The sequence below is a fragment of the Ambystoma mexicanum genome, chromosome 2q (assembly GCF_040938575.1).
Source record: "Ambystoma mexicanum isolate Mex_15411 chromosome 2q, UKY_AmexF1_1, whole genome shotgun sequence".
NCBI lineage: Eukaryota > Metazoa > Chordata > Amphibia > Caudata > Ambystomatidae > Ambystoma > Ambystoma mexicanum.
This window is the reverse complement of record NC_090924.1, coordinates 997,091,901-997,100,934: the sequence shown is the minus strand read 5'-3', so window position 1 is coordinate 997,100,934 and position 9,034 is coordinate 997,091,901. Positions and strand designations below refer to the sequence as shown.

General features: G+C 46.1%; 1 long non-coding RNA gene across 1 annotated transcript in view; it reads right to left on the bottom strand.

Moving 5' to 3' along the window:
• Positions 1-304: 304 nt before the first annotated feature.
• LOC138569889 (uncharacterized) overlaps positions 305-9,034 on the bottom strand; it is a 153,707-nt gene continuing 144,977 nt past the window's right edge. The window contains exon 4 of the long non-coding RNA XR_011303350.1: positions 305-444. This is a non-coding gene — a long non-coding RNA (uncharacterized lncRNA). The remainder of the gene's footprint in view (positions 445-9,034) is intronic.

Genomic DNA, 9,034 nt, shown 5'->3' with positions numbered 1-9,034 from the left:
ATGCCCAGTGCATCTAAACATGTAGTAATAGCTTCTTAGACATCATCTTTAATCTCCTCGTAGGATCGTTTGCCGGATCAGGCAGGATCGCAGAGACGATTACTTGTGCTAATGTTTTCTTCAGGGCAGCCCCCAGCTCCCCTGTAGATCCCACCTGGGGATATCTTGATAAAACGTTGTTACAATCCAAAACATTTGTCTACAAAAACGTAGCTGTCCCTTTTAGACGTGTATGCCATTTATCACTCCAAATGTGCTTCTGATAGGAGTACTATATTCCTTGGAGGCATTTCATGATGCTTAGTTTTCTTTTTTCCGAGAATCCCTTTCTACCGACGGAGGTGGCTTGGTGTGCAGCAGAAGAAGTCCAAAGAGGGCTACGGACACTCCTACCCACCACAGGAGAGAACATGATTCTCCCAGCAGAATCTTGCCAAGGAAGGCCTGCAGAAAAAAAGAAAACAAGACTATGGGAATCATATTCAAACATGCAGCGTTTGATTATATCTCGCCGTGTGGGAAAATATCAACATGTATAGTACCTAGCACCAGGATGAAATCATAAGGAAGCGCTACTTACCTGTAACAAGAGTTCTCCTGCATGCTGCATACGTTTGTCATATTGATAAACTTAGAAAAATGGACTTGCCCCCTGGTAGAATCAAGACGGAATCTTTACTTCAACACCTCCACCCGACGTCATGGCACCAGCAGAGCTACAAAAGTATTTAACTCATTGGGGGCCGCTTACAGAAAGGTGTTTAAGCACGCGTGCAATCTAACGGAAAACAGCAGAACAGGTGGAGCACTTGTGATTCTCGGGAAGATGCCCATACAGAAGACAGCAAATGTTTACTAGCTCAGCTTGGGAACTTCCTAAGTCAACAATAAGCACTGTTAAAACCAAACATTTTAACTTTTACATAGGCGGTGTATAATGAGGTCAGTGGATGTGCACGTGCGGTGTGTGTGAGGGTGCAAGTGCTTTGTGAGAATGTATGTGCTGTGTCGTGGTGAATGCGCAGTGTGTTTTGTATGTGCAGACTAATGCATGGTTTGTGTGCGGGCGTATGTCTAGTATATGACGTAAGCACAAACTGTAGATGTACGCAGAGTGTGTGCATAAGTGAAGTGTGAGGGCATACATGCTCCGAGATTGCATGTGCAGTGCAAGGTTGGGTGTGCGGGTACCTGCATACAGTGAACACAAGTTCTAGCAAAGTACATTTTATGTATGTTTTATTATCATGAAAGATTGGTGTTTTCTTGATTCTTGAGGAAACAAAACATTAAAGGGCAACCAAGTTAATAAACCAATGCATTGTGTGAGATGTACATTTTAATTAAACAAACTGGACTTATTAAAATCTAGATGGCCCACCTGCCCAATCCGAAAAGTATTTTCACCGCAATTGCTAGCTGAAGGACACCTATTTGCTTTTATTACATATTGTTCATTTTCAGTGTATGGAAATTAATTAACTTCTCATTTAAGAAGGGCTCGAGGCAACAGTGGACACGGGGGAATAGCGCAGAGCTTTAATCGCGACCTCAAAGTTGTGTTAATGAAACAAGCTGCAATTAGTATCTAAGCATGAAAGGGCTAGTGGCAGGTGCTGCCGGTTTCCTGCTGGCACAGGGACCACAATGCCTGTTCGCTATGAGAGTAAAGGGCACTGGGACATTATACAAGCACTGTTTGATGTGCATCTATCCGCCAGATCCACCGATCCCACACACAGCAATAGCGTTTGGCTCACACTAGGTGGAGTTTCAGCACCACTTATGAGCCAAAACTACAGGGGATATGTAACAGAGACCTTACAATTTCAGTAATGAACTGTGATTTGCGAGTGAACCTCTGTCAGTTTTACTGCTCTCTTCGTGATTAATGTCAGGCGTTAGTTAGGCCATTGAGATACCATTCAATATCAATGCTTCTCTTTGTGTGTGGTGATTTTGTCTGGCCTTCCCATTCACGACCTCTCTCAAGAGATCCGAGAACAAAGGTGAACGAGGCAGGCTTGTGTTGCCTCGCAGCTATGTGTATATGCCAGAAAACATAGAGCATGTAAAGCTTTACCCTTGCATATTGATGACTTATGAAATGCCCTTTAGAAGAAAAAAAAACACGAGCTGATCCACAAAACAAAAACACAGAAAACTAGATCATTGCTGTGTTTTTAGAATAACAAAATGAGTTGGCCAACACATGACACATTTATAGGTTTAGTAAAAGGCGTGATATGCCAGGAACACTTAGCATTAGGCAAACACATAACTTCTGGGCGATTTGCATTTTGAGGCCCAAAAATAAGTCAAGTGACAGGACATTATTTCTGAATTCTGGCTATTTCAGTGCGAGTTCTAGGGCGCGCGGCCCCTGCGATGGAGGGATACAAGTCAGGTGCAACTGGCTTACTCAGTTGCCCAAGTTAACACATGGTGACACTGGCACAGGACAGGAAGGAGGACCTGGGATTCGGGGTTCATTGGACAAGGGGATAATGGTGCAGATGCATTTAGTTAGAATTCACGAGGATGAGTACGCAATTCTATTGTCTGTTTGCTGGTGATATAATCTAGCGCCGGGGTAGAGTAGTTTAACATTTTAAATCTTGAGCCCTGTTTAAATTTGTATTTCCCCATCATCTTTCTTGCATTATTTTCCACCACAGGATACCCGTAAACTCCAGGACCCTGCGCTTCCTATAGAAAAATCTTCCATAAGAGATCACATGATGCATTAACATCATACGGTAACTTGGTAATTTACATTTTTTCATTTGACAAAACTCGATCAATCCATTACCTTCACTAAGCAATCGATCAAACTTTGCAAATCATATCCATTTTAAAAGAAACCACTTTCAGTGTTCTATGGCATTATTTGCAGGGCAGATGTTTACCATATACAATAAGATTTTGAAGTGGGAGTATTTTACTCCCTAGGTTTAATGTTGGCTGAAAGGCATTAAAGTAACCCATAGTCAAAACATTCTTGTGGTGTTAGGTTTCAGATTCGTGTAAGGATACAGAAGTACTTAGGCGGGCTGTTTCTTACCGAGGCACATTAATCAAAGCAGGATGTGCCTGAACCTAACATGGTAGCTTCGTGTGTATCCCGATAGGATGAATAGTGTCACTCCATTCCGACCACCACCTCAGATTCCTCCTCTCCCTCCCAACCCAATTACTGGAAGTCTGAGTTCCTTCCAAGCTATCTCCTTCTCGTTGCCTTCCCGCCACCTTACTCGTGCCCCCAGTGGCCCCTTCTGCTCTGTGCCTCCCTGTGTCCCTTTGACGCACACATGGTGTTACATTTCCTGGAACTACCACTCTCCTATGCCAGATCCAGCCAGAGATGGCAGCCTCTACTCAAGTTGTAGGCTCGCGCAATGTGTATAAACCCGAAAATGGTTTCTTATTTGCCATTGATTGGAACATGCAGAGGCAAAGGAAATGCACTGTCAGCAGGTATGGCAGAATGAACAATAGAAGGTGTAATTTAAGGCAATTCCTTGACATGACACTGAGTCATGCAAATGCAAGGTGCCCATCAGATCACGAGCCCAACGTGGATTGGGGTTACTTTCTGAAACAAAGTGCATCTTACTTATAGATTTGCTTCGAATATGGGATAATTTACAAACGAATGATGGTCTGTTTTCTTGATTTTGGTGTCTGCCATTCGAAAGGGATTTTTGCAGTTACATTAGAGGCTGCACTGATCTAAACACCAGATGTTGTGCTATGTCCATAGGTGCCAAACGTCGCGATGTGATGCCTATTACTGTGGGGAATGAAGCGTGTCAATGACACTGCCTTGTGCGGCAGATTGGGAATGGGGGCGAATTCCCTGACTGTGCAGAAACCACAAAAATATACAGCCAGGGAATAAAATTTTTTTATGAAACCACACCCAAAAAACATCTGCAATGAGGAATTACTGGCAGCTTGCAAATACGGCGCAACAGGTGCAGCATCGACCCACCATCGGTGTGTGGGCACAACCTAAAAATGTAAATGAAATTAAATGATATTTTATTTATATCGTGCTCGTACACAAGTGCTTCAGAGCGTGTAAACCTTGTCCAGCTGCTGGTGTGTAAACAACCCCCACTTCTTCCCTCTGTATTGGCCTCCTGATGCCATTTCTCTGTTTCACATTCTTAGTTATCCACCATCGGGAAAAAAATGACAATTCTGTGCCAACTGGGAAAAATGCAGTTGGCACAGCTTTACTCGACTCGAACATTGACATGAGGCCCTGCTTTATAACAGGCATTTTGCGCTAACTGGGCATTATGGAATTGGAAGTGTTGGGCTAAATGTGTACAATGGAATGTTCCATTTCTTTACCTAGGAATCTGATGTGGTAATACATAGTTTCTTGCCAAATATCCACACTTTTTAACTGAACATAAAGGAGCAAAGTACTGGTGTGTTAATTGGTCAAGGTGGAAACGAACACTGCTATACTAAATAGTCTTCCCTTCCCCCCTCAAGCACTGCTATACTAAAGAGTCTTCCCTTCCCCCCTCAAGCACTCCCTTGTGCACCCTCTTCTCAAGAAACCCTCTTCCGACCCCTCCTGCCCGGCTAACTATCGCCCTATCTCCATCACTCCCTTCCTGGGCAAGCTCCTGGAGAAACTGGCCATCTCCCAGCTTAACCTCCATGCTGAATCTGTTGGTAGTCTTCATGACCATCAATCTGGTTTCAGAGCTGCCAGAAGCACGGAAACTGCTCTCCTGAACATCCGTGAAGACCTGCTTTTGAACCTCGATTCCAACACTCCGTGTGTTCTCATTCTGCTCGATCTCTCCTCTGCCTTTGACACTGTCAACCATGCCATCCTGCTCAACCGTCTCCGTGAAAACCTTGGTATCACTGGTCAAGCTCTGGCGTGGCTGACCTCTTTCCTTTCAAATCGACCCTCCCAGGTCCAACTGGGGTCCTTCCTCTCCGACATCTTTTTCTCCACCTGTGGTGTCCCCCAGGGATCTAATCTTTCTCCCTGGCTGTTCAACCAGTATCTGGCACTCCTTGCCCACCGCATCGCCGCTCTCTGCCCTAATTTCCAGTGCTATGCGGACGATACCCAGCTCATTTTCAGGCTACCCTCAGCCTCCCCCTCTCCTTCCCTCATCTCTGACTGTCTGTCTGCTATCCAGGAATGGTGTGCCGCCAATGACCTCTGCCTTAATGCCAGTAAGACTGAGATTCTACTCATCGGTACACCCACTCCCTCCTTCCCTGCAGCTCTCTGGCCTGCCTCCCTTGGCCCCCTCCCTGCTCCTACCTGCAATGCAAAAAACCTTGGGGTCATCTTCGACTCCACACTCTCCTTCTCTCCTCATATTTCTGACGTCGCTAAGAAGTCACACTACCAGCTGCACCTCCTCAGAGGTATTCTTCCCTTCCTCTCCTTCACCCAGAAGCTCACTGTCTCCCGAGCCCTGGTTCTCTCGAAGCTGGATTACTGTAACAGCCTCTATCTTAATCTGCCTGCCTCCACTCTCCGCCCTCTGCAACTCATCCAGAACAGAACTGCGAGACTTGTCCTTGGCCTCAAGCCCAGGGACCGTATCTCTCCAGGACTGAAATCTCTACACTGGCTCCCAGTGGCTGCGAGGATAAAGTTCAAAACCCTCTGCATTGTCCACAAGGCCTTCTGGGGTCTGGGTCCTAAATACCTTCAACTCTCTCTTCCCAAATATCTTCCTTCCCGAGCCCTTCGCTCATCCGCCTCCAACTCCCTCAGGGTCAGCCGCTTCTCGAAGCAACGAGCTGGGGGTAGATCTCTCTCCGCGGCAGGGGCCTCCCTCTGGAACAGCCTTCCTGCCTCCCTGAAACTTGAGGAGAACCATCTCCGGTTCCGGAAGCACCTCAAAACCTTCCTCTTTGCTTCTGCTTTCTCTCTCCCTCTCCCCTGCTGAACATCTAATATTCTTCACTGAAACTGCACTGATTCTGCAACTGGACCACTCTTAACAGCCTCGGTCCTGGGCCCAGTCACTCTCCACTTGCACTGATGCCCTGGAACCCCTCTGCACTGCGGGACTGTCTCTGTATCCCTACAGCCCCCCCCCCCTTTTCCAGAACTTGTTCTGCACTTACCTTGCACTTGCCACCAGCTGGCCCTATTTATTTATTACTTTACGCCACCTACCTTGTACTGCACTTCCCCCCCTCCCCTTCCCCTTGCACTTTTCCCCCTCCTCCACCCCTGCACTTGCACGATCTGAATGACACCTGGCCTGGTAGGATCGTTGTCTGTCTCCCCTTGTTCCTCCCCTCCCTGCCTCGTCGCGCCTTGAAACACCTGTGTATAGGCGCGTTACAAATGCCATATCATATCATATCATATCTAAAAGGGCAGAGTAGAATAATAAAAAGGTACTCACCTTAGTGACTGGAATACTCGTAGTCCATAGTTCCTTTAACTCCATACTGTATGGGCGTCCCTATATGGGGACGGGACTGGAAATGTTTTGCCAGCAAAAAAATGCGCCTCCTCTCTGAATTTTGGAACATGTGGTGGTATGGTTGCAGGCATCAAAACGCCCCGCCCTCCGGCGTCTCACCTCAGACCCTCTTTTGCATGGACCCTAGACACTACATGGCTTAAAACAGTATTTGGTTGTTTTTTACCAGGGCGATGGATGATGGGTCATATGGAGGAAAGGAGATTTTGGACTAGGAGTAATCCAGTCACTACAGTGAGTAACGTTCTATTACTGCTACATCCTGTTTGCTTTCCTCTATGCTGTAGGAGTGATTCCAACATGACCCTTAATCTGGGAGGAGGACTTTTTATGAACCTGTGTTCTCAAAATGATTTTTGAATACTGCTTGACCGAAAACAGCATGGACTCTATATTGACATACAGGCAGCAATGTTTGCGGAAGGCAGATGACGATGCCCACTTAGCTGCCTTGCTAATGACATCCCAAAATGCACGTTTTTGAAAAGCTTCAGTTGTGGCTTATTCCCTTACCGCATGCGCATGCACCGTCCCTGTTCTGTGCTTTGTATACCTCAGAAATAACCGAAACCATTATCTGGCTTTGGATGAATTTGATGCCAAATTGCCTTGGGAGAATCCCCCAAAAGTCATAAAAAGCGCATCAAATTTTTGGGAAAGAGTTTGTTCTGCTGATATAGAATTTTAATAGTCCACGCAGGTTTGGCAAATGCAGGTACTAACTGAGTCTGAACAAGGTTTCAGGGAAATAAATGGTATAACTCTCTTGGTTAATGTGAAGTGGGGATACTATCTTCGGCAGGATCTTGGGATGTTTGAAAAGCATGACTTTATCCTTGTGAAACACTGCCTATGGCTCATAGGCCGATAAAGCTTGTATTTGGCGGATTCCTCTTGCTGAGCTTAACGCTACCAGTAAGACTACTTTCCTTGTGACCCATTTAATATCAACCAATGCCATTGGTTAAAATGGCTAATGTGCTAATGCCGCTAACACTACAATAAGGACCCAACCAGGGTTGGACTGGAGAACCGGGAAACATCCTTGACAGACATTGTACATTTTAAACCACTGGATTGGCAGCTGAGAACATCCCGTCCTCTGAATTTCTGTATGCCCCGATATCTGCTAAGTAGGTGCAGCAAGTGTCTACTTGCACCCCTGACTGAACCAGGTATGCTGAGAAAGACAAACCCTAATTTAGGAGCAGGCCAATGTACCATTTTTCCAGAAGCAGAAACGTGTCCACTTGCTTCTGTATTGGGCTCTCGTAGAGTGCTTTCCTGCACATTGAAGGTCTGTTCTGTGAGACCTACGGGTTCTAGTGTTAATCCCTCAGGAGCCAGGCTACTAGGGCTAGAGATTCCAGGGCTGGACGAGCCACTACCCCCTCCTGTTGCATTAGAAACTGATGAGAGGACATCTGCAGTGACAGAGGGTCTCAAATTGCCTGATGTAGTAACGAGTACCACACTCGTGTTGGACAGCAGGGAGTTATTAGAATCATTCTGCACTGAACTGCTGCTCTGAACTTGCCAATCACCACCTGCAGAAGAATGGTCATTGGAAAGGCGTAGCGCCAAAGTCTGTACCATGGGATCAGAAATTCATCCCCTACAGCACCTGTCCTCAAGCATTTGGAATTCTCCTTCAAAGCAAAAAGATCCACTTCTGGATGCCTGCACTCCCGGAAGATCTGGCTCGGGACCTCCTGGTGCATCACCCATCTGTATGTGTTCTTCCCTAGCCTGCTTAGCCTGTCCCTTCAGTATAACAGCTTTGAGAATCATTCCCTGGCTGATTGCCTAATCCCAAATTTCCATTGCCAGCATCCATAGCAGTATGGATCTGGTCCCTCCTTTGTTGATATAGAACACTGATGTTGAGCTGTCTGTCGGGATGTGGACTACTATGCTCTGGAGAAGAAGCAGGAATGATTGTAGAGCCAGCTCAAAAACGTTGGGTTCTAGGACACTGATGTTCCAGGGTGACTCCCCAACCCTCTGAGGATCAGTTTTTTGTTCCTACTACAACTGCCTGGCAAAAGAGCACCTAACATCACATTGCCCTCCATCTTCCACCAGTAGAGATCAGAGGAATTGATATCCTGTCCAATTGAGACCCAGTTTTCTGATCCCAGGAATTTGACAGGTGCATCTATATACACCTCGTTCTCAACCTGGCATGAGGAACCATAAGTCTTCATGATGCTACAAGACCTAGCAGGTTCTGATGCCACCAAGCTGATGTTGAGCCCCTGCCCAAGAAGTGATTGATTAATGTCAGAAGGTTCTCCATTGTGGGGAACTTTTTTGCCTTGACAGTCTTCCCCCTGACACCAAGAGAAACTAGGCTGGCGTCAATTATGATTTTGTCATGTTGATAAAAAACCTCAGCTTGTAAGGTATATCTATCAATCTCTGGCATGGGTGACTGGCTTTTTCTGGTGAACAGGCCCTCACCAGCCAGTTGTCCAGGCACAGATAAAGATGGTGCCCTTCAATAGCATTTATCAACTTCGTGAATGCACTCAAAACTGAGT